Below are 25,635 nucleotides of genomic sequence, written 5' to 3' on the forward strand. Positions count from 1 at the left end.
CATCTGCTTGTGTACTCCTGTTACAAGCTTGACTTCAGAATCATAGAAAAGTAGGGCTGGCAGGGCCCTCAGGAAGTCATCTACTTCAACTTCCTGCTCAAGGTAGGGTCATCCTTGATTAAACCATTTCAATCAAGTGCTTATATAACTTGCTCCTTAAAAACATCCAAGCATGGACATCCCACAAACTCTCTGGGTAGCTGGTTCTAATGCTTAACCACCATCAGAGTGAGAAAGCTCTTTTTAGTATCCAAACAGTACTCCAGGTTAGGTCTCACCAGTGCTGAATACAGTCGAGTGGGAGGATCACTTACTGTGATTTGCAGGTGGCACTCTTATTAATAAAGCCCAGTATGTTATTACCTTTTTTGCAACAACGTCCTGTTATCCTGGCTTCTGAGAATGCAAATAAAGCACAGACATGCATGCACTGCCTTCACCTTGGACTCCATTAGCTGAATTCAGAGGTGATATGTTGTCCCTTGCTGTGGAGAGTAGGGTCTGTAGCAATGGCTTAAATTTGCAGCAGAGTAGGTTTAGGTTGGATATCAGGAAAAAACTTCTTCGCTGTTAGAACAATGAGGTAGTGGAACAGGCTGCCTAGAGAAGCTGGGGAATCTCTATCATTGGAGGTATTCAAGAAGTGCTTGAATAAGCTTTGGTCAGGGATGATCTGGGAGTAGCAAGGCCCAGAGTCTGTTGTGAAGAGTGATATTTAGAACTCAGGAGACCCCCACACATGCGTTGCTCAGAGACCATGAGAACTCAGCAGCCCAGAGCAGGGAGAACTTGGAGAGGGCTGTACTCCACAGAGCCCCACAATTGGCTTGGTTATGAAAGAAGATTAGAGGGGAAGTATTCTTGTAAGTATTTTGCCTCCTGAGACTCACTGAGAGCTGTTGTGGCTAGAATGTTATGAATACCAATATATGCAATCTTTTTAGTATATTTTGAGAAAAAAGGGAGGTGTAAAGATGCTGGCCCTTTAAGAGGCTTGTATAAATGGATATCCATGTTGGCTGGATAGAAGAGGTTGTGGGCAGTGGGTCAGCAGCAGGGACTCTGAGCTGTTGTGTACATGAGAGTTGTTCCTCAGTTATATCCTGTCATTTAGTTCACTGCATAAATAAAGTGTAATCTGTTCCTGCAAGCTTCACTGCAGCAGAACTCACAAACAGCAGCGGGTTGCGTGCTCTGTCTCTTGTGATGGATCCTGGCCTGCTGTCGGTATTCTGCAGGATCTCCCCTTTCCACACTTTCTGGGAACCCTCTAATTCTTAGATTATTTCCTGACTCGTGATTTTCTACATCTTCAGGTTTCACTGCAAGCTCCTTTACTTTTTTCCAGCCATCTTGCTTTTATTTTGCAGTTATTTCTGGTTGTAGGTTTTCCTCCATATTTATTTCCAGAGCTCTGACCCTACCCCACTGTCTTCTCTCTCTGCTTTAATCCTAATCACACTTTGTCTCCAGAGTGGATTTTAGAGGTCTGATTTCTGAGATTAACTCATAAAAGTCCTCTCTGGCTGAAGGGGCTGTTTTGTCCATTTCCTTTGCTTTGCCAGGTCTGTTTCCCCCTGCAGCAGCCATCATGGGTCTGCTGACCCTGTGCGCTGTTCTACATGAGGCTCTCTCAGCAAGTTTCTTTCAGGGAAGTAGCTTTTCAAATGGATCCTTTATGTGCGGTGTGCATTCCACACCCCGGGGCAGTATTTTTTGGAAGTCAAGAGAATCAAGGATCGGTGATGTTTGCGGATTGTGCCCTCTCTTTAGCCTCTGCTCTGGAGACACAGCCAAAGTCATCTTTGGAAGCAGAAACACAACTGAGACCGTACTGCTGGATGCTTGTGAGACTCAGGCCTCAGAAGGCATCCCCTGTCTGCTGGCACAAATGGCTGTCACCTAAGATGTATTGATTGTCAACTGTCAGGCAGAAAGTATGGCAGGGTGGCACCTTAGAGACTAACTTGTTCAGAAAGGTGTAAGTTTTTGTAGGTGACAGCCTCCTTTATTAGATGCTCTATGAATGGACTTGCAGAGAGCAGGGGTACTGAATAGAAACAAAATAATTTAAATACACAGGATAGGGAAAGCAAGAGAAAAGGACAGGAGAGAGGGTACCACTGAAAGAGGCGGAGGTAGGTTGAGATCAAAAAGGATAAACAAAGCAGCTAACTCATCGAGGGACATAAGAGCTAGTTCATGTAAAGGGATAAGAATCTGTAGTCTCTGCTGAGACTGTGCTTAACACAATCCAATCTGTGGATGATTTTTTGTTCTGCAATGTTGCCTTCAAGTCAAAAAGTTTTGTTCCTTAAGAACAGCTTCTCTGAGGTCGGTAAAGGAATATCTAAGAAGGTTAAAGTGTATCTTTCTGGAACTGATGTCAAATCAGCATTCATTCACTCTTTCACATGGGGTTTGCCTGTCTGTTCCATGTAGATGGTAGAGGGCACTGTAAACAGGTGATGGTTTATATAATATTGGTAGAGGAGCAGGTGAATTAATTCCTTCTGAAAGGTAAATAGGCAACAAAGCAAGTAACATGGTCACCACTATAGGGGTAACTGAACCTGTAATCCACCATTTAGTGGCATCAGGAACCTTCTTCTTTCTGTACCTGTCACCTATCCTGTACTGCACCTATCAGACGGAGGACTGAGACAGTGACTTCAGCTGCATTATGAAGCTAGAAGGTGTGCATGGTCATTTAGCTCAAAATATAGAGGCTTATGCTTCCCCTGAGTTCTTCCAATTAGCCCCTGCTGGTGATCAACATGACTGCTGTTGCATAGTGTTTTGGCACCATACAAATATTTGCCTGTGCTTCTGCTCATATAGGCAGCTGCTGCACCAAAGATATAAGTCAGCAAGAGAGACTACAAAGTGATCAGACTGAACTTTGTGGTATGTGCTCACATTGAAAAAGTGTGACTCACTACAACTAAAAACAGGTGTTCCTCCAAGATGTAATTATCTACCCATTCTGCCTCTCCCTGCTATTACATGCCTATCTCCATCACTGCTGAATTAAAATTGTCTCACAATAGTCAGTGCATTTATCCCCACAGTGATCTGCTCAATTTGACTGCTGGAGAACTGAGAGAAACTAAGCTGAGGGAGGAAATCTGTGGTAGACCCAAAGCAGATTTCATAACTAGTAGACTAGTGGAAGGAAGAGCCCTTTTGGGAAGTCACTGCAAAGGGTGATGAAGTACCTTTCCTTAACTGTGAGGATATCATGGTAAAACAGCATGTGAAGTTCCTAAACAAGTCTTTCTACATTGCTCAGTTTACGTGCAGATATGAGTGTCCATAAGTTCCCTGGCTTAGCCCCTCAAGTTAGCTGGACGGATGTGAAAATGCAGGCCCTGGTGAGGTCACTGGCTCAGCTGATGTCATAACAGAAGAGTCTGTGAGGTTACTTAATTAGGATGGACTGACTGAGCCCACTCTGATATGAAAGAACAGGTTCTAGTGACACCAAGGTTTCAGGAGGGCTCAGGGTGGCTGGGTTGATTTCAAGGCAGAAGCCTTTAGACATACTTACCTAGCACTCCAATGGAAGATTTGGACAGTGGGTTCTAAGCCTCTCTGAGGTCCCCAGTTGAGCCTCCTGAGATGATTTTAAGGCTTTTCCTTCCTGAGCATCCATCACATGTTTAGCCCTCGTGCTAGAACCCAGCCCTGGCCCTTGTGTAGTACCTGCTCCTGGCTGAGCACTACTTTCTTGGCAGGCAGATGCTTCAGGGGTTTCCAGTCCAGCTGGTGGATTCTGGAGTGGGAGAAATGACTCACAAGGCTTTCTCATAGTGCTCATTTCACAGATACTCATCGTGCTTTAATTTGCTCAAATAAGTGACATTTCTGGCATCTCCAGGGTCTTCACTGCTAGAGACCCTCCTCTACTGCCCATTTCCCAGAGCTACCAGGATGAGAAATACCTGTCCGTGTCAGTCTGGTCACAGAGAATAGAACACCTCTCCAACACCAAACTTGTCCTTTCCTGCCTTGGGTGCATTTAACATCTAGGGAAGGCCTAGAACAAAGGACTGAGGGCTAGACAAATACCTACACATGAGATAAAATGGGTCTGCATACTACCAAGAAGCATAACAGATTTCCTCTTGAGCTTGGCCAACTGGTGAATGCTGCCAGGGGTTAATGTGTGATTAAGTTTTTTCTACCCCTTCTGGTGCAGATCAGGTGAGTGAAATGCAGTGCCTGGTTCTGGGCAGGGCTTTTGTATGGGTGCTCAGTCCTTATTTCCAGTTGTGCCTAGTGGTTGTCTCCTCCATCCCCCATCTGAATTAAAAGTAGTTAAAAAATAATGATAAAACATAAAAATGTCCAATTCTTAAAGGTCACAAAACAGAAGGGAATGATAAGACTATAAGTTACAAGATAAATATGTAAGCAACTAATAACAGAAGTGCAAAGGTTGAAATATACATACCCCAATGGGTTAACAACAGCAAGGCTACATATATGCATGGTCATACAATCTGAGAGAATTCTCCCAGGCTTTTTCTCTTTGGATGCTTATCTTGCTGGGGTGGTCTGACCCCAGCTGACTTCCTGCCCTTTGGACAGTGGGCTGGACCTGATGATCTCATAAGGCCACTTCCAGTCCTAATGTCTATAAAATCTTATTCCTTTCAGCTCCCTTGTGCAGACAGAATGGGCTTGGGAGCAGTGGGCAAAATAGGCCTGGGAACAGGGAGCCAGATAGACTCCAACTTTGTTTAGACTGCAGATGTATAGATGGCTTTTCACTGCATGCTTCAGCACAATGGCTTATTGGCGTTTGATTAAATATATTTAATGCAGATCAGCTCAGGAGACTTGCATGTACTACCTCCCCCTCACCCCCCCCCCCCCACCAAGAGCCCTGCTGGTTGCCCTGGTGACGGGACAATCAGTAGCACCATGGACAGCACATGGCAGTGAGCTCTGGGCAGGGCAGGTGCTGCTCTGGGCCAAGTGGGGAGCAGGCCCTTCCTGCCTGCTGTGTTCCTGCTCCAGGGCCAGCATGGCTGCAAGGAGCACAGGTAGGTGAGCCATCTGGGTGTGCAGCAGGTCCTGGGCTGCCTGTGTCTAAGTGCCCCCAGCAGTGCTCACAACAGAGCTATGCTAGTCTGTGGGGCAGGGGCAATGTAGTTCCTCAGGGGAAGGGACCTGCAGGCTCCTGTTAGTAATCAAGATCCTGAGTGCTGCCTTGTGTCTCCCCCTTTCCCCAGATGACCCATGGCCCAAGCTGCTAGTCCCCACAGGTGTCTATGTCCCATATGCAGGGTATCTCCTACATGAGCTGGGAGCTTGGAAATAAATAGGGACGGTCTGTCCCAACTCAGGTAGTTAGACCTGGTGAATAGGGCCCAGAGCCTGGCACTATGTAGTTGTGACTGTGTAGCACCTGGCACTATGTAGCTTTCTTAGCAGTCAGAGGGAGAGCTGTGGGGGTCTGCATAGTGTTCAGGTGAGTCCAGGATGTCCTTACTGGAGGGGAGCAGCTATTCTTGTGTGGGCAGTTTGCAATGTATGGCAAACTGTGGGGCTGTCTGATAGGGGTTTCACATCCCAGGGTCTCTCTCCAGACAGCAGCTCTGGGAAGGCCTCTAAATGATCCAGTGTAAAAGCAATGGCTTTTCTGGGGAAGGACAAGGATTGATCTCTGGGACCTGCTCTGAGGCCCCTTCCTCCTCAATCAGGGGCTCTTGCTCACTCTTGCCAGTTGGTGGAGGTTGCTCAGGGTAGAAGGGATCTTATCATCTTCTGGAGGCAGTAGAAAGGAAGCAGCATCTGCAAGTGTGGACCAGAGGTTCCCAACCAGCCTAATATAGCCACAGCAATAAAGCATCCTGGGGGGCCTGGTTTAGCTGAGGTTGGGGATGGCATTCTTGTTCTTGTAACAGTGTGCTAAAGCAGTGCCACTCAACCTTTTGGCCCTACAGGTCAGATGAGAGGCAAAGGCTGGTCTGCAGCCTGGATCCCTTGTGGGGGTGATTGCACTCTGCCTTGGCTGGGTCCCATGCACCCTATCTGGTGCACAGGGCCATGCTGTCTAGCCCAGGGGGTTTCCCAGGGGTCCAGAAATTTGGCAGCAGGGGAGCTGCAATTAATGCTCCCCCAGCACCACATTTTCAGACCCATGGGCCCAATGACACAGCTCCATGGGCCCAATCCAGCCCATGGGCCCAGGATTAATCGTTACTAGTGTAGAGGCTCTGGAGCAGGATCCTGTGTTCTGGATTTCAGGGGTCTCTTGGTCAAAGTGGCATAGGCTCCCTACTGCCGGGAGTAATAAGGCATGGCCTGATGGAAGTAATGACAAACACACTTTGGGAAGAGGCAGGGCCAGCTTGTGGGGAGACCTATGTGCCTAACTGGTCCTGCAGGTTTTTGTGAAATTGTGTCACCTCATTGGGACCTACTTCACTCTGCAGTGTATGCGCTCATTGTTTCTTGCTTTATTTATATTCTTGCTTAGTAGTAAATGCTTGGTCAACACAGGTTTGAATGTCACAAATGTAAGCCGGTGATCCCTACTTATGAGCCTGGATAGCTCGGTTGGTAGAGCATCAGACTTTTAATCTGAGGGTCTAGGATTCAAGTCCCTATTCAGGTGGTAGTTGTTGCTTTTCATTGGGGGACACAGCAAGAGAGGATATGCTCTGTTTATCAGGGAGCCTCATGGGGTAACAATATTCACAAACTGACAGAGAACAGATTTAGGCTAGGTATCAGGACAAGCTTCTTCATAGTAAGGGTGGCCAAACTTTGGAATGGGCTTCCAAGGGAGGTGGTGCTCTCCCCTACCTTGGGGGTCTTTAAGAGAAGCCTGGATAGGCACCTGCCTGGGGTCGTCTGACCGCAGCACTCTTTCCTGCCCAGGGCAGGGGGTTGGACTCGAAGATCTGTTGAGGTCCCTTCCAACCCTAGCATCTATGAATCTATGGTCTGCTTGCTGAACTTGCAGTTGTTAGTAAGACCTAAATGTTCAAGCACTTTATAGTCTGACCTGGGCTGTGATTAAATTTTTCCTTAGTGCTTGAATCTCCCTGCATGCTGGTAGCTGAAACACATATCTATGAACTACTGGTTCTTTAAGGCTCTGATTGAGCACAGTGCTTCCGTCCAAACCAAACTTCAAGCATTTGCCTGATTTTCATTGAGGGCATGTGCTAAGAAGCCTTGTTGGAGCCAAGCTAAAGTAAACATGGTGTTTTTGGACTTCATCCTGCTTATGAGAGAGAGGAAGGGTTAATAAGTAAAAGCCTCAGCCTTGCCGTTTCCCTGCTATTTTCCTGCCTTGGCAGTGAAGCATCCATCCCTCTTTCTGGTCTCTGCTCAGTGCCTGAGCTGGCTTTCCACTTCATCCTCATCTTCCCTCCACTGCCCCCTGCTTTCTGTTGCCATTTCTGCCTCTCTCTCCTTCCTTGCTCTCTTCTCTTTCACCTGAGACATTCTTAACCTCAGCAGCCTTGCACTGACTACATATGAGTGGAGCTAAATTAGTCTAAACAGCGTGGCTCTGTCGTGTGGGACCAGTGGGACAGCAATGTGTCCTACTTCCCTGTTACATTGGCCATGCCTTGACAAAGCCTAACATGAAAATAATGAATTGTGCTGCTGCTCCTGGCCCAGCAGGTGGCACTCGTTTCCCACAAATAGTACAATCTGAGGCTATTGCCTGGTGAAGGTTTGGAAGCCATTTGGGTGTGTGTATGAGGACTGCACACACACACATTCAGGGAACTAATTTTTTCTCAGAACCTTCACTTTCCTCCTGATGTTTCCATGGCTGGCTTCTATCCAGAGGAGCAAGAAGTTAATTACATGGAAGTATTTTTTATTTCTCAAAAAAAAAACCCTTTCTTACAAAAGATCCCAGAATATATTTGTTTACATGATAGACAGCTCCCACCCCTCAAATAGCTATAAATATAAAGCAAGTGACTTGTATACGGTATGAATATAAAACATGCTGAGATATTCGTTCCTTATGAGAATCCAGTGTAAGGTTGGCTGGTAACCAGGGCGGAGTTGAAGGTTGTAGTGGGCTTGCAGGTCAAAGGATTGGGCAGGCAGGGAAGAATTGCTCTTGCCTCAGGGTGCTTTGACTCAAGTTATACAAGTGCAAATGACCCCCTCAAGATGCAAAACAAGATGCAATCCAGGCTGCTTTGGATATGATGGGCCTCTTGCAGACTAAAGGAAGTTGGTAGACTTGCTGCTGAGAAAGAGCAGGGGGGAACCCTGCTCTGGGGTCTCTCTGAGGGGCTGAGGTGTTGGGAAGAATGTGGATAGTATTGTGGGCATTTGCAGATTTCCCACTATCCATAGCTGCCTGCTCTCTGATGGACCTTATGAGTCCGGAGAGCTTGGGAGCCAAGGCTCAGGGAAGCCAGTCTTAGTTGCTTGCCTGAACAAAGTGTGGGAACTCACTGAGCTCAAAATGACACTAAAGGAGATGACTCCTGTTTTGCTCCTGGGGCCTTGGCTCACTGCTGGTTGGAGTCAGAGAGTAGCTCCTAAAGCAGCTTCCTTTTCAGGGAATGGGAAACTGAGTCTTGATCCCAGAAGCCCCTTTAGTCCAGCTGAAGATGGGTATCTCTTCTGTTAACCACTCCATGTGGGAGCTGAGGAGCCCCTCTTTCATGCTCCATATTCACAGATACCTAACCCCCTGCCATGGACACTTGCTGCCCCACTCAGAGTCACTAGACACCCCAGCCCCCCCCCAGTCACCACAGCAGCACCATGTTCCTTGTTCCACCCTCCCCTCCCCTCCCCTCCCCTCCTCACTCATTGCCAACAAGCTTCCCTTTCCCATTCGGGGCAGGCCCAGTGCAGGGCTAGTACTGGTTTGATTATCAGGCTGAAGGGGTTCCTTGCTTCAGCATCTGGTTGGCATGTGACCAGGGATCCTGTGGAGTAAGAAAGCAGCTGGCCTGGCTGGCCGTGGGCTGGGCTGTCTGCCACACAACAACTTGGACTGAGAGCAAGAAAGGGACAGGGCTATGATAATTTCCTAAGCGAGTGCTTGCCAGTCCCTGCAGGAGCTAAAGCAGGTAGGGGCTGGCTCTTCCTTGCACCTCCTCAATGAGGGCTTTATAGGAGGGGCAGCCAGTACTTGAGGTGGGGAACGTTCTCTGCTAGCCATTTTGAACTGGCAGCCATTGACTTTGCAGAGCAGATGGAGAAGCTAACCCTCATGCATTTTACCTATCAACTGAGCATGCCTGACATGGAACAATTGAAAGCACAATACCAGGCTTTTTCCATTGCCTTTGTTCAAAGGAACACCACACTTCTAGCAAGCCAGAGGCATGGAAGTTCTGATGCTTGTATACATTAATTAAACAAGATATATTAAAGGGTGGCTCTACACCTTGCAAAAGTGAATCTTGGCACCGCCCTTCCCCGGGGATCTTGCACATTGCCTTGACATGCTCTTTTTTCCTGTTTTTCAGTGTTCCACTGGCCCTTCTCACATACCCTGTTGTCTGGAATGCATATTTAAAGGAAATTGGTATGAGTCCTTAGAAAAAAAAATGGATTAAAGAAATGTGGAACAAGTGATGCAGCTTCAGTTGTAAAGGCTCAAATGGTGGCTTTGAAAGAACAGTATAGCTAAAAGCAGGAATCATAAAAACTCACCTCTGTAGGTTGTTTTTTCTTGCCACCATCATCAAAGAACATTATCCTCCACTAATTGGACAAGTATGACATCATTTACCTTTATAACATGTATCACTTCACTTAGAATATTCCTGTTTCTCAAGCTGCACTGTTCCTAAAATGCAATTCATTTTCTACTTCATACAGCACAGTTTATGTAACTGCCATTCATCTAAAGCTCTTTGAAGTTGCAGTTAAAGGAGATAATAGACTCAACCAAGCAGGAACCTGTACAAAACATCTAATGAAGATTTCCCACCAGTGTGCAAAGAGTTTAGAGAAATACCTCTGCCCTTTTTGTTACAACTGCTATACAGAGGGAATTGTAATGCTATATTTTCAGGGGAAATGTGTATATTGTGCTTTCAGTATAGTTTCATTAAGAATTTATTAATGACTAGGAAGCTATATAGAGCTACAGGAGATGACTATAGCTTAAATAGCTGGACAAACTCATCTTCCCTTACCAATTGTTATATATAGAATGAATAAAGGCCCATTTTCTGCTTATGCAGATAAATGACAGCATAGACTGCAAATTGTTTTGGGATTTTAAAACCCACTTTAAGTTTTTGTCTTCTTTACAGTTTCTTTGCGCTGTTCATATTCAAGTTACAGGTAAGGAAACAAAACCCTGTGCAGTCATCTGGAAATGTAAATAGTCATTATGGGACAAAACACAGAGCCTGTGCCTTCATGAGTGGTTTGTCAGAGAATGGATTGTAGGCCTGAGCCTTTTGGGGTTTCATGTTAAATAAGAAAGAGTATATTGTGAAAGCCAAAGTTTAAAATATCTGGGGGAAAATTACTTCTAAACAAGAGCTGACAGCATTTAGCACTTTGCACGAGGTTTTCAACACCTTCAAACTGCGCCCTTTGCTCTTAAGAGAAATCATTATACTAAAGTCATCATAGGCTCTCCTCAAAGTGTCTTTATATTCACTCCTAGCAAACCTCTTCTGCATAGATATGGTCCTGTTTGTCTCTCCATTGCCTGATGATGTCCCTTACTTTAGATCAGGGGTGGGCAAAATACAGCCCACAGGCCAGATCAGGCCAGCCAGACCATTCTATCTGGCCTGCGCTGCCCCTAAACAATTTAGAAAATTAATATGTATCTGCTCCTGGCTGCCTGTCAAAGATGACAGGAGACAGGGGCACTAGGAACCAGGGGAAGCTAGCAAGACTCAGGAGCAAGGTTGCCTGGATGGTGTGTTCAGCACCCCCCACTCCCATCTGACCCATGGTTGCCCCTACAGTGCTCCACATGGGGCTGAGCCCTGCCCTCTCCCACCCAGGGCACTGTACTCTGGCCCACACTGTACTCTGGCCAGCACATACAGTGCTGCTGCAGCCACCCAGCTACTGCTCAACTCCTCCCGCCTCCAGTGGCTTCTCCTACTCCTGCTTTTTGCCATCAAACACCCAGCCAGGTGGGGGGAAAGCTGCAACCGGGCAGCTCCCGCCCCAGCATACAGGGCTCCAGGTCCCAGCTGCCTTCCATCCACTCTTCCCCACCAGGCAGGGGCTGCCCAGCTTTCCCCCTCTCTCCCACCCCCTGGCTGGGCATATGGTGGGCAGGAGAAGGAGCCACTGTAGGTACAGGGAGCCAAGCAGTATCTGGCTGGGAAGATGTGTGCACTAACTGAGGCTGGGGCAGTGCTATCAGTGCGTGTGGGGCAGGTGTGGGTGGGAGCATGGCATGGGTTGCCCTGGCCAGTAGTGGATGGGGCTCATCCCCATACAGAGCACCTCAGGGGCAGCTGCTGAATCTGAACTGCTAGCTGTATTTTGCCCACTCCTGATTTAAGCAAAGGTTTGCTCAGTGGACTTTTTCAAGGCAAACTGTTTCAGATTCACATCTGTCTACACACCCATGCTGGAAGGAAGGATGCCAATCAGGCTGTGAGATGTTTTGCTGTAAAGGCTCCCAAACAGGTTATATGTTCTTGTTCATTCTAAGAGGTCTTGTGATTGAAGACTTTGTGCTCCTTGCACTTGCTCTTCCCAGGAAAAGGATCCTTGCTGAATGGGTGTTAGGTGGTTTGTGTTCCCACTTAGAGGTCAATCTCACAGTGTACACATTGCAGGCTGCACAACTGATATATTATATGCATATTTATATTATATGCAATATATATAGCAATACTGATACAATATATCATAGAATTATAACAATTTATATTCTGTACAATTTCTAAAGAAAATATTGCATGACAAAGGAAATCCTCCTGCTCTCCCCTTCCTATTCACAGATGGGTTGGAACAGACAGCAAGAGTGTTAGCATGTGAGATGTGGAATTCAGGAACAAGAAGGATGGAGTTTATGCTGCATGGTCTATTTTATTCAATTCTTTCTCCATTTGCTTCAGTAAACAGAGAGGTTGCTGGCAAAGGATTTGAGATAGAATCAAATTAAGACCTTGCAGATACAGTCAGACTGCTAAATCAATAGCTTATATCTCTTCAACTGAATGGCCATGCAGTCTGAGTATCTACAGCCTGGGGAAGCACCAGCAGAAGTGCACCTATCCTCTTAACTCAGACACTTAATACACAGAAGCAGACAATGACATCTTACTCTGTTGAGAATTCTTGAATCAATGAATATTCTGTATAAGCAGCATACCTTCTTCAGGATACATGCTCCTCGTGTATGTGAAGCAGGCAATTTTTTGTGCTTAAACATCTAGCTCATTGTGGGTGGTAGCAGAAATAATAATAATATGCAACTTTAAAGTGTAAGCAGCTTAGTATAGGACATGTGTCTTAATCTGTACAGAAGAAGCAGTTTGTGAATAGTCTTTTCATAACTGAGTTGGTAACACATGTGCTTCTATGTGTAACCCAGGTGCACCCAAGTACTGTGCTCCCCTCTCCAGATAGAAGGGATGGGTGGCAGACAGGGGTGCTGCAAGAAGGATCTGCAATATATAGGCCAGATCCCTCTGCTCTCTATAGAGTCAGGCCAGGACAAGAGATACTTAACTATGTTCAGATTTATTAATATATACAAAAATTAAGAGATTTGCTATTAATAAACAGATATATATACACACACACAGATATATGGATATATATAGGGATGCAATATATACAGTATATACAACATGCAATATATTGCGGGTGCAATACCAACTAGAAAAGGTACACATTTATAAGTCAGCGGGACTGGATGGACTCCATCCAAGAGTGCTGAAAGAGCTGGCTGAGGTCATCACAGAACCCCAGCAAAGCTCTTTCAGAATTCATGGTGCACAGAGGAAATCCCTGATGACTGGAAGAGGGCCAACATTGTGCCCATCTTCAAAAAGGGGAAGAGGGAGGACCCAGGCAACTATAGGCCAATCAGCCTAACCTCTATCCCAGGGAAAATCCCAGAAAAGCTCATTAAAGAAGTTTGAGAGGGGAATTGATAGCAGCTTACCCCTATCTCAGAGGAGTGCATCAGGACCTCAATGAACAACTGTTCACTAGGGCACCCCTGGGGAAGACCAGGACCAATGGATACAAACGCCTGGAAAGCTACTTCAAGCTTAATACCAGGAAAAACTCTTTCATAGTCAGGGTGTCCAGACTGTGGAATAAGCTCCCTCCAGAGGTGGAGCAGTCACCTACCCTGGAGGTTTTCAAGAGGAGACTGGACAGTCACCTCGTTGGGGTCACTTGACCCCGGTTGTCTTCCTGCCCAGAGTGGGGGGCTGGACCTGATGATCTGCGAGGTCCTTTCCAGCCTCTATCTATCTATCTATCTACACATACACATAGATATACAGATATACAATTATCATATAATACTATGTCCTACATATAAAGGCTGAAAGATTACACCCCACCAGGTAGTCCCAAACAATGTGTTGATGAACACTGGATTTAGATGAGACAAACGACAGGAAAATGCAGGTGAGGAGATATAAATACAATTAAACAGCAGTCAAAGCACAAATATACACAGGTAAGTACATATATAACCATCAAGGGTCCCAGCAGTGTCCCTTAAGGAGTTTAAACTTTAACACTCTATAAACTACTAATATACGAAGTTAAAATGTCCACTAAATATAAAGTGCAGTGTCACAGACTAGGAGGCACTTTCCCACAAAATATAAGACACCTCAACAACCGGTTAGCTCAAGCTTCCCTGGGGATAAATTGCCTCACAGCTGGGGTAGCGCCCCTCCTCTGTGGAAATCCCTTCCCCAGTGACTCATGACTCCAGGGCCTGGGTAGGTGGTCCTCGTTTCCTTGGCAGAGTTGCTCCTCACATGCATGGCCTCTCAGGCCACTGGCTCCCTTGGGCTGGCAGCCACAGGTGGCCCTGTGCACTGTCACGTGCACTGAGGGCTCTGCCTCCTGCTGGGGGTTGGAGGCCTGGGCCGCCTCATGTGGCGCCGGGGCTCAATCCGTCTCCTGGACCCTCTGTGCAGCATCGCCTGCACTGAGTTCCCTGGCTGCTTGCCAGGGATCGTAGACCCGAGCCGCCTTAGGCTGCTCCCAGGGTCTTGAGCTTCATGCACTGCTGCGTGCACTGAGGTCCCACCTGGTCACCAGGGGTTGCAGACCTGAGTCACCTTGTGCAGCTTCCAGGGTCTGAGCTCCATGCACAGAGCCGTGCACCGACACCGTGTTCCCTGCAGCAGAGCTGGGGACACAGCCACTTCCCACTCCTGCTTGTGAAGAGGCACCTCAGACTCTTCAGGGCACTGGTTCTGCCCTCTGGCCAGTTCACACCAGCTCTTCTTAGCCTGTCCTCTTCTCTGTCCCTTGACGGGTGTCCCTCATGCTGGGCAGGCAGCTCCTTTTATTCACTCCATAGGCTCTGCCTCGGAGCGTCGTTGGACCTGTATCAGTAAGTCTGCCACATATGTAGTACTTATTTTGTTTCTAGTTGTGTTGGCTAGGAGAATCTTTTATCTTCTAGTCTTTGAGGTTGAATGTCACATTTTTTAAATAAGAAAAAGGGCTGTCACCACTTTCCACCTTCCATATTGAACTGCTCCTGCAATGAGTCAGAATCCTGCATCTGTGTCCCCACAATCTTGTCCAAAAGAGAAGGCTACTGTACCACAAAACTTAGTTTATGAGTCCATTGGAGTATTAAACCAGCTGAAATGCTGGCCTGGTAGGGAGATACCTCTGACTTAAAAGCAAATTCTGAGAAGGGTCATGGCCCAGAGCCAGTGACTAGTCAGACATATCACATGAAAAATGATGTCAATGTTCTTTTTTCATCATGGCCTCACAATGAAAGCCTTTTAGAGAGAGGCTTGAGGATTCCCTAGGGTGCTATATGCAATCATATGTGCTCTCTGCTCGTTTTAATAATTTCTTCAAGTTTAACTCATCTTTTAATTTTTATTTTCATTTGCCAGGATCCAAGAACTTGCAAAACCAAAGCCCAAAGTAGCTTGGGAGAACTACTGTAGGTAAGGCTGTATGGGAACGGGACTCAGTGGCTCAGGTGGCCCCTTCCAGATGTATGTTCCTATGCTTTTAAATTCTGGCTGGATGGTTAGCCCCAGACAAGGCGTGAGTTCTAGCAGAAGCTGTTGCAGTAGGCCTTTGCTCTGGGAACAAGTGTCTATTTGTAAGAGTGCCTGTATGCATGCGGGATGCCTGCTCCATGCTTTTTAATTAGAGTGCATCGGAGCAGACTTCATTAATTGAGTCTGCTGGAGTTTTAATTAGAATACTTTAGCAGCCTCACCGTCACATGTATTCCATGTCCCCACATTTCAAAATTTCATTGGGGGCACTTTAACTAAAGCTTGTCAAATGAGCTTTAGTAAAAGTGTCCCCACCGCCACTTTGAACCACTGGATGCTGAATACATGAGATGCTGCAGGCAGTTTAATTAGAACAGCTCCTGAGAGCCATTCTAATTAACCCCTCTCCCCCACACCCTACAGCACATGTATAGATGCCCATAATGTAAAGCAGTTGTAATAAGGATGTCCTGAGGTGACTTACTCATTAATTCAGGACTCACAAAGCTGAGGGTTTTAATATTCACATTGCTTTGGGTCTGTTGTCTGTGTTTTCAGCCCTCCAAGGAAAGGAATTACATTTCACTCCAGAAACTGTGGCTGAACCCATCAGTGGAACAAGTACAGTGCCCTGCATTGGTTTAGTGAATTTGACACTTCTGTGAAGCACCTCTACCTTAGTTAGGGCATTTCCTCCCGCTGGGCATGTCTACACATTCATTAATGCATCTTAGTTACTTCTCATTTAATTCACTACTTGCTTAATGAAGTACTAACTAAATACACACTAACTAGAGTTACTGTGCAGTAGCACCTGCGCATAATTATTTTGTGATGCTTACTGTGCATAAGCCTAATAACACTGCACAGTAGGCTAATAGCACAGTTTTTAATCACCACACTACTGCACAGTATTATTACGCTAATGTGCAGTAAGTGACTTGTGTAGATGTGCCCACTGAGGCAATTCTGAGCAGTGAAGGCACCTGGAAATGCTCTCCCTTTCAATGCCACTGCCAATCTGTGGGCAAGGCAAGAGCCCCCAAGGGCACACTTGCCTGCCTGTACACTAATGCCAGGAGCCTGGGCAACAAGCAGGGTGAGCTCGTCCTCCTGCTCAGTGCAAAGAAATATAATGTCATTGGGATAACGGAGACCTGGTGGGACTCCACCCATGACTGGACCACGGGTATAGAGGGCTATACCCTGTACAGGAGGGATCGTGTTGACAAAAGGGGCGGGGGTGTAGCTCTCTATGTGAAGGAAAGCTACATGTCCCTGCAAGCTGATGTTGGCGACCGGCATGGACAGCTAGAGACCCTCTGGGTAAAAATTCGTGGGGAATACGGCACAGGGGACACAACGGTGGGAGTCTACTACAGACCTCCCACTCAAAGTCCCGAGCTTGACCAGGAGTTCGCCCGGGAACTGACCGAGGCCGCTTGCTCCAGGACCTTGGTTGTCATGGGTGACTTCAGTTACCCGGACATCTTGTGGGAAGATCACTCAGCTAAATCTGAGCGGGCGCAAAGCTTTCTCTCGCGCGTGGATGACCTCTACCTGACTCAAGAAGTCTATGGGCCAACGAGAGGCAAAGCGCTGCTCGACCTGGTACTGGCTACGGGGGACAACCTAATCAGTGACCTAGTGATTGATGGGAAGTTGGGTGACAGCGACCACGAACTGATCACCTTCACCATCCGCCGTAAAGCTGGCAAGTCAGTCAGCAACACAGAAATCCTTGACTTCCGAAAAGCCGACTTTGATAAGCTCAAGAGGCTAGTCGGTCAGGCCCTCAGGGACCATGACCCCAGGGAGATGGGAGTTCAAGAAGAGTGGTTGCTTCTCAAGGAAGCGATCCTCAGTGCACAAGCCAAATCTATTCCAACACGGAGGAAAGGCAGCAAGAAGGCACAGCAGCCCTCCTGGCTCTCCAGGGACCTAGCGGACCTCCTGCGGCTAAAAAGGAAAGCCTACAAAGGATGGAGGACGGGATTCACCTCCAAGGAGGATTACTCCGTGCTGGTCTGGTCCTGCAGGGAGCAAACCAGGAAAGCCAAGGCTGCAACTGAACTCCAACTAGCTTCAAGCATCAAGGACAACAAAAAGTCCTTTTTCAGATATGTGGGGAGCCGGAGGAAAAGCAAGGGCAATGTTGGACCCCTGCTAAACCAGATGGGGCAACTGACAACTGACGCCCAGGAAAAAGCCAACCTATTAAATAGGTACTTTGCATCAGTCTTTCATCAGTCACACGGGATGCCCATGCCTGCTATGGGACAGGGAAATCTGGGTGAGGGGGATCCCCTACCCTCCATCAATGCTGACCTCGTGAAGGAACACCTTGAGAAGCTGGATACCTTCAAGTCAGCTGGCCCTGACAATCTGCACCCCAGGGTACTCAAGGAGCTGGCGAGCGTCATAGCCCAGCCCCTGGCACGGATCTTTGAAAACTCCTGGCGCTCTGGTGTAGTGCCCGAAGACTGGAAGAAGGCCAATGTGGTGCCGATCAAGAAAGGGAGGAGAGTGGATCCGGCTAACTACAGGCCCATTAGCCTGACTTCTATCCTGGGGAAGTTCTTAGAAAAGTTTATTAAGGAGGCCATCCTTGAGGGACTGGCCCAGGCTAACATTCTAAGGGATAGCCAGCACGGGTTTGTTGCGGGTAGGTCTTGTTTGACCAATCTCATTTCCTTCTATGACCAGGTGACCTATCACCTGGACAAGGGAGATGAGATTAATGTCATATATCTTGACTTCAAAAAATCTTTTGATCTGGTATCCCATGATCACCTCTTGGCCAAACTGGCCAGTTGTGGCCTTGGCTCCACCATGATCCGCTGGCTGGGAAATTGGCTTCGTGGTCGGACCCAGAGGGTTGTGATTGATGGCAGTCACTCATCATGGTGCCCTGTGACCAGTGGGGTCCCTCAAGGCTCTGTCCTGGGACCCATACTGTTCAACATCTTCATTAACGATGTGGACATTGGAGTCAGGAGTGGACTGGCCAAGTTCGCCGATGACACCAAACTTTGGGGCAAAGCATCCACGCCAGAAGATAGGTGGGTGATCCAGGCTGACCTGGACAAGCTCAGCAAATGGGCAGACGAGAACCTCATGGTGTTTAACACCGAAAAATGCAAGGTTCTCCACCTTGGGAGGAAAAACCTGCAGCACCCTTATAGGCTCGGCAGTGCTACGTTGGTTAGCACTACAGAAGAAAGAGACTTGGGGGTCATCATTGACCACAAGATGAACATGAGCCTGCAATGTGATGCTGCGGCTAGTAAAGCGACCAAAATGCTGGCTTGCATCCATAGATGCTTCTCGGGCAAATCCCGGGACGTCATTCTCCCCTTGTACTCGGCCTTGGTGAGGCCGCAGCTGGAGTACTGCGTCCAGTTTTGGGCTCCACAATTCAAAAAGGATGTGGAGAAGCTTGAGAGAGTCCAGAGGAGAGCCACGTGCATGATCAGAGGTCAGGAAAACAGATCTTACGATGACAGGCTGACAGCCATGGGACTCTTTAGCCTGGAAAAGCTCAGGCTCAGGGGTGATCTGATGGCCACCTATAAGTTTATCGGGGTGACCACCAGGATCTGGGGGAACATCTGTTCACCAGAGCGCCCCAAGGGATGACAAGGTCGAACGGTCACAAACTCCTGCAAGACCGTTTCAGGCTGGACATAAGGAAGAATTTCTTTACTGTCCGAGCCCCCAAGGTCTGGAACAGTCTGCCAGTGGAGGTGGTTCAAGCACCTACATTGAATACCTTCAAGAGTAAATTGGATGCTTATCTTGCTGGGATCCTATGACCCCAGCTGACTTCCTGCCCTTTGCGCAGGGGGCTGGACTCGATGATCTCCCGAGGTCCCTTCCAGCCCTAATGTCTATGAAATCTATGAAATCTCAGTCCTACTGAAATCATGGATTGAACAGCAGAATTGCAAGTTCCAGCAGAGGAGCCTCCCTTAGCTGTAATTATAGATATTGGGCCTAACAGTGTATGTGCTAACTCCTTCCCCGCCATTGCCTGTGGTTTATGTGGCATGGCCCCCTGCACCACCGCACAGAGCAGAAGTGCGTATAGTTTCATAGTTTCATAGTAGCTAGAGTCGGAAGGGACCTAGGTAGATCATCTAGTCCGACCCCCTGCCTTGGCAGGAAAGAGCACCGGGGTCAGATGACCCCGGCAAGGTGCTCATCTAACTTCCTTTTAAAAATCCCCAGGCTAGGAGCCTGCACCACTTCCCCTGGAAGCCGGTTCAAAGCCCTAGCCGCCCTGACTGTGAAGTAGCGCCTCCTAATATCTAATCTAAACTTACCCTCCGCCAGCTTGTGACCGTTATTCCTGGTCACTGCTGGCAGCGCACGGGGGAACAGGGACTCCCCCAATACCTGCTGATCCCCCCTGACCAGCTTGTAGCAGGCCACAAGGTCCCCCCTTAACTTTCTCTTGTGGAGACTAAACAGGTTCAGGTCCCGTAGCCTCTCCTCATAAGGCCTGCCCTGCTGACCCCTGATCATACGAGTGGCCCTCCTCTGAACTCTTTCCATATCGTCCACGTCCCTCTTGAAGTGTGGCGCCCAGAACTGGACGCAGTACTCCAGCTGCGGCCTGACCAGTGCCGCATAGAGGGGGAGGATCACCTCCCTGGACCTGCTCGAGATGCATCTGTGGATGCATGACAGGGTACGGTTGGCCTTCTTGACTGCCTCCCCACACTGCCGGCGCATGTTCATCGTGGAGTCAATGACGACTCCAAGATCCTTTTCCGTCTCCGTGCTGGCAAGAGGGGAGTTCCCCAACCTGTAAGTGTGGTGCCGGTTCTTCCTCCCCATGTGCAACACCTTGCACTTATCAGTGTTAAACCCCATCCTATTCTCATCCGCCCACCGTTGCAACCTGTCAAGGTCAGCTTGTAGCCTATTGCACCCTTCTAGTGCACCCACATCCCCCACATCTTAGTGTCATCAGCAAACTTGAACAGGGTGCTTTCTACCCCCTCATCCAAGTCACTGATGAAGATGTTGAACAGTGCGGGCCCGAGGACCGAGCCCTGCGGAACCCCACTGCCCACGTCCTTCCAGGTCGAGAAGAACCCATCCACTACCACCCTCTGGGTGCGGCCCTCCAACCAGTTGGCGACCCATTTGACTGTGTGGGCATCGACACCACAGTCTCCCAGCTTTTTGATGAGGACAGGGTGAGAGACAGTGTCAAAAGCCTTCCGGAAGTCCAGAAAGACTACATCCACAGCAACCCCTGCATCTAATGATTTGGTGACCTGATCGTAAAAGGCCACCAGGTTGGTCTGACAAGACCTGCCACTGATGAACCCATGTTGGTTGCCCCTGAGCATGCATTCCCCCGCAAGGCCCTCCTGGATGTGTGCCAGGATAATTTTTTCAAAGAGCTTACCCGGGATTTAGGTAAGACTAACTGGCCTGTAATTTCCCGGGTCCTCTTTTTTTCCCTTTTTGAAGATAGGGACCACATTGGCCCTCTTCCAGTCCTCTGGCACCTCGCCAGAGCACCACGAGTGCTCATAGAGCCGCACCAGGGGTCCCGCAATGACCTCGGCCAGTTCCTGTAGAACCCTAGGGTGAAGATCGTCCGGACCAGCGGACTTGAACACGTCCAGCCTCTCCAGAAGTACCCTAACTAACTCCTCGCTAACCCCTGGCCCAGGCGTGTCTCTCCTGGGGCCCGAGGGGTGCCCAGCAGGGAGGTGGCTGAACTGGTCCCTACTTAGGAAGACAGAGGCAAAGAAATCGTTAAATATGTTAGCTTTGTCATCTGGCGTGATGACTAAGTTGCCCATCGTGTCCTGCAGGGGCCCCACATTACCCGGGACCCTCTTTTTACCCCCTATGTATTTGAAGAAGGACTTCTTATTGTCCTTAATCCGGGAAGCTAGTCCTATCTCCATCTCTGCCTTGGCCCTCCTGACTGCCCCCCTACATCCTCGGGCGACTGTAACATAGTCCTTCTTGGTGATGACCCCATCCCTCCATTGGGTGTATGCCTCCCTTTTAGCAAGGAGACATTCCCGGATGCTCCTAGTGAGCCATGGGGGTTTGTGTGCCCTCCTGCTCCCTTTGACCCTTGTTGGGATTACCTCCCTTTGGGCATGGAGGATCGTCTCCTTAAGGAGCAACCACTCACCTTCGACATCTGATTCCCTTCCCTTCTGGGTCCTCAGCGCTTCCCCAACGATCCTCCTTAGCTTGTTGAAGTCAGCCCTCCTAAAGTCTAGGGCTGTTGCCTTGCTGCAGCCCTTTGCCACCTTACGCTGGATGGTGAATTCCAGCAAGCGATGATCACTGTCTCCCAGGTGGCCCATCACCCGCAGCCCCCTCACCAGGTCATCACCCGTGGCCAGCACCAGGTCCAACAAGGCGTCTCCCCTGGTGGGGCTGTGCACCTCCTGGGTTAGATGGAGGTCCTGCACTCTGGCTAAGAACCGACGTGAGCGATCAGACTTGGCTGACTGCTCCTCCCAGCAGATGTCTGGGAAGTTCAGGTCCCCCATGATGACCACATCCTTAGCCCTCACTGCCTCTGTGAGCTGACCTAAGAATTCCTGGTCGAGCTCTTCTCCCTGGTTGGGAGGTCTATAGTAGACTCCCACCGTTAAGTCTCTCTCCCCTGGACTGCCTTTTACTCTAACCCAGAGCACCTCAGAGTGCCCCCCCTCTACCCCTTTGCTAATTAACGAGGAAGTATATTCCTCCTTGATGTAGAGTGCTACTCCTCCACCTTTCCTTCCTATCCTGTCCCTCCTGTATAGCCTATAGCCCTTGACACTCACCGCCCAGTCATGCGATGAGTCCCACCACGTTTCTGTGATCCCTACTATGTCAGGGCTGGTGACAGCTAGGAGGAGGGCGAGTTCCTCCTGCTTCTTCCCCATACTTCGAGCATTCGTGTAGAGGCATTTGAGGCCTCCAACGGTTGTGCCCACTGACCCCCTAGTCTCAGCAATGCCCCGTCCCCCATCACTTACCTGTTTCTCCCTTTTGACCATTGGTCCGGGCTCGCTGGCTGTTGCTGGGCCTGGTAGTTCATCGTCTCCTCCGCCCTCATCGTCCCCCTCCCCCGACGAGCCTAGTTTAAAGCCCGCCGAAGGAGGTTCACCAACCTGGAAGAGAACACACGCTTACCTTTAGGGGAAAGGTGGAGCCCATCCCATCCCAGCATGTCTCTCATCACGATGTGCCGGTCATGGCTGAGGAAGCCAAAGCCCGCCTCAAAGCACCATTCCTGTAGCCTCCAGTTGGTCTCCGCTATGCACATCTCGTGACGTCTGCCTCGACCGCTCACTGGCAGGATGGAAGAGAAAACCGCCTGTGCGCCCATCTCCCTCAGCACGCCTCCCAGAGCATGGTAGTCCTCCATCAGGCGATCAGGGGCTCTCCTGGCCGCATCGTTAGTACCCACATGGACAAGGACCATGCTGCATACCCATTTTGTTGGAGTTTGTAAGACTGGAATCTCGTTATTAGATCACAGCTTCCAAACAACAAACATGACCCTGCTGAGAAGACCAGGGAATTGCTGTTCATTTAAGTGTGTTGTTGTTAATGATGATGACAAATAAAGCGCCTGGGTGGGCTTCATAGCAGAATGTGCTCCAGGGGCCCTTTAGCTGTAGGATTATCTTGTAAAATGGAGTACTGGTATCATTTTTTTAACAATTAACAGGAAAAAAAACAACCCAATAACATAAGGATAAAGGAGAATTTAATGAAATGAAAAGGTTGGAAATTCAACACCTATCAGAGGAAATGCTTTTCTCCTAATGTTTGATTAAACTGTGACACTTGTTGCCATGGGAAGCTGTTGGGGTCAAGGACGTAAGAACATTTTGGAAGGGTTGTGGTATCCATGTGAATAACAAGGAGATCCAGTATTAGCATAACTGACAGGGAAAGAGAAATCTGGGTGGTAACGAGGACAGAGAAATCTGGGTAGTGTTAACTTTTGTGCTTCAGGGGTTCAGCCAGCCTCTTCCCAACTGAGTGACCCCATGTCAGCCTGCCAGCAGTTCTGGCCCCTCTCTGTGCTGATACTAAAGTTAAGATGCTGGATGTGATGGGGCTCTGATCTGACCCAGCCTATTAACTCCTGGGTTCCTAAGTAATAAGGAAGAGAGGTTCCCCAAGCCAGAATCGAAACCAGAACATAATTTCCTACTTACTAGGAGGGACACCAGCCTGGATCCAGATTCCCTGATCCCAAATCCTCTCAGGTTACAAGATGCTTGCACCTTTAATAGAATAATAAAGAAAAACTCTCCTGGCCAAGAGTATAGAACAGATTCCTGGATGATGGTAATCATACCCCTACAGAGGTTTTTGCTCTGTTCTTATCTTGCCAATACTCTGCCAAAACCCAACTGTGTTTTTCCCACACTGGTGAACTGACTCCACCCCCTGACTGGGGAAGAGAGCAGAGTGTGTCTTTCCTTATACCGTTGTGTGGTGAATAGATTAAGAGCCAACCACAGCGGCTGTGGTCAAGATCAGATTAAAATGACGCCACGCCTTTAGCTCGAAGTGCCTAAACCTCAATCTAGCCCTGCCTGTGATTAGGAGTATTTACCAGCTCTGTAGCAATGGCTGGTAGAGCGCTGCTGGGCTGGTTATGCATTTTGCAGCTCTTGTTTATGCAGGCCAGCCCCAGCTCCCCTACCCAGTTTGGTTGGTTAGGAAGATGGCAAAGGGCAGATGTTTGTGTCCCATCTGCTAAAAGCATGCATAAACACCAGGAGACAGAAGAGAGTCCCCCCTGAGACTGGTCATGGGCAGATTTTGGGATGGGGTTTCAGACTTCAGTCCCTAGGATAAGGCAGTGATGTGAGATGCATGAGTACATCTTGCTCTTTGATTGCTCTCCCTGTTTGGAGGAGCATCAATGAGGAGGTGCCAGTCCCAGCTTAGAGACCATTTAACTTTGTGTTCTGTACCCTTTTTTGTTCCCTGCTTTTAACAGTAGGCTAGACTGGGGAAACCAGGAGACAATCTGGCCCCTTTCCTTGAGTGCTTTGGCTACTCGTCCATCTCCAAGACTTATAGCTCTGGCCAAACCCAAGAAGAATTTTGATGGAAAACTCCAGCACAGGTTGGTCATATTCAGGCGGGCTCTTTTTTCTTTTTGAAAACCAACCCTGGTCAATGAGACAGCTTGTGGTTGATTCATTACATGTTATTTAGCACAAATAAAGGTACAGCAGCTGTGCAAAATGAACCCATGCTGTGACACAGGCTTCTGCAATTTTTCACTACAATCACAAACCTCAATGAACAGCTTCCATCTGAGACCAGCTTAGGAGAGTGCCTGGTGAAAGGGCAGTTCTGTGATGCCAGGGTCTCTGCAGGTTTGCTGGGTGAAAAGGTAAAGTTTGCATTAGCAATGCAAAGCATTATCATCCATTGCTGCTATTATTATTAATAATGCCTCTAGCCATAATGTTGGTTCCCACTGTTGACCACCTGGCCTCATTCATCACATCTGAAAATATTGGCGCTTCATAGCTGGGTCTCATACTGAACATATTTTTGTTTGCAGTTCTTGGAACAGGTTGATTTCCAAAAGGGGAATCTTGAGAGAGTTAAAAATTGTAGTTAAATGTTATTTTCAAGCTCAGTCTGAAAGCTGGCAGGCAGCAGCAGAACTGAGTTGAAGTGAGCTGTAGCTGACGGGCTGCCAGAAAGGTGTGACTCACGAAACAGGCAGCTGTTGTTGCTGGAAAAGTCCTTTGTCTCATTAGAATTCCAGGTTTGATACTGGGTGCTTTCTACTGCCAGATTTGATCGCGGTTTCCAAGCACAGCAGCACATTTCCTTGTTGCCGTCCAAGCGCAGCTCCACAACATGTGCATTTGGCTTAAATTGTTTCAAAGTGACATGCTTTATGCTTGGAAACAGGAGCGTCCAACATATACAGATATATAGTAGTGCAAACGTGTGCACGTGCACATAACTGTGGGTCTGCATGCTGGGACATATTACGCCCACCACAGCGTTTGGGTGTGATATATCTGGCTCTTGAGTGACCAGTCAATATGGAGAACACAAGAATTGGTAACCCAAACAGCTACGGAAATCATCCTTTATCTTGAGTGATTTGTAGCTTTGGAGCAGAAGGCTGTGTGTTGTGTGGCACTCAGTGTTGCAGGTGGTATTGGTAATATACGTGGCTCTGGATGGTTACCCTAGGCTCCAAGTTACTGCAGGAAAATCCAGTGCAAGTTACACAGGAGTAGGTATGTGTCTGCTCCCATCCCAGGTTAGCAGCTTGCTATAGGCAAACAGGCTATTAGTAGGGACCTACTTAATTTAGGATTCTCTGCAAAATCTGTGAAATCAACAACAAAAAACCACCAAAACCTCAACAAAAATAAAATGCCAGTGATCCCTGATGCTGGGAGGGATGGCACTGCCTGGCAGGTGGCACAAA

At 48.2% G+C, this 25,635-nt stretch overlaps 1 protein-coding gene and 1 non-coding gene across 2 annotated transcripts in view; both read left to right on the forward strand.

Annotated features, from left to right (window-relative positions):
* Positions 1–56: 56 nt before the first annotated feature.
* SPMAP2L (sperm microtubule associated protein 2 like) overlaps positions 57–25,635 on the forward strand; it is a 42,241-nt gene continuing 16,662 nt past the window's right edge. Inside the window, exons 1-5 of the mRNA XM_090034528.1 lie at positions 57–102; positions 9,477–9,535; positions 10,272–10,302; positions 15,057–15,110; positions 24,169–24,297. The gene's annotated coding sequence lies outside the window, so the exon portion shown is untranslated. The remainder of the gene's footprint in view (positions 103–9,476; positions 9,536–10,271; positions 10,303–15,056; positions 15,111–24,168; positions 24,298–25,635) is intronic.
* Positions 6,556–6,628, forward strand: TRNAK-UUU (transfer RNA lysine (anticodon UUU)). Its single transcript has one exon. It is a non-coding gene; the product is annotated as a tRNA-Lys (tRNA).

This window comes from Crocodylus siamensis, chromosome 2 (genome assembly GCF_052110815.1).
Source record: "Crocodylus siamensis isolate JL-2025a chromosome 2, ASM5211081v1, whole genome shotgun sequence".
NCBI lineage: Eukaryota > Metazoa > Chordata > Crocodylia > Crocodylidae > Crocodylus > Crocodylus siamensis.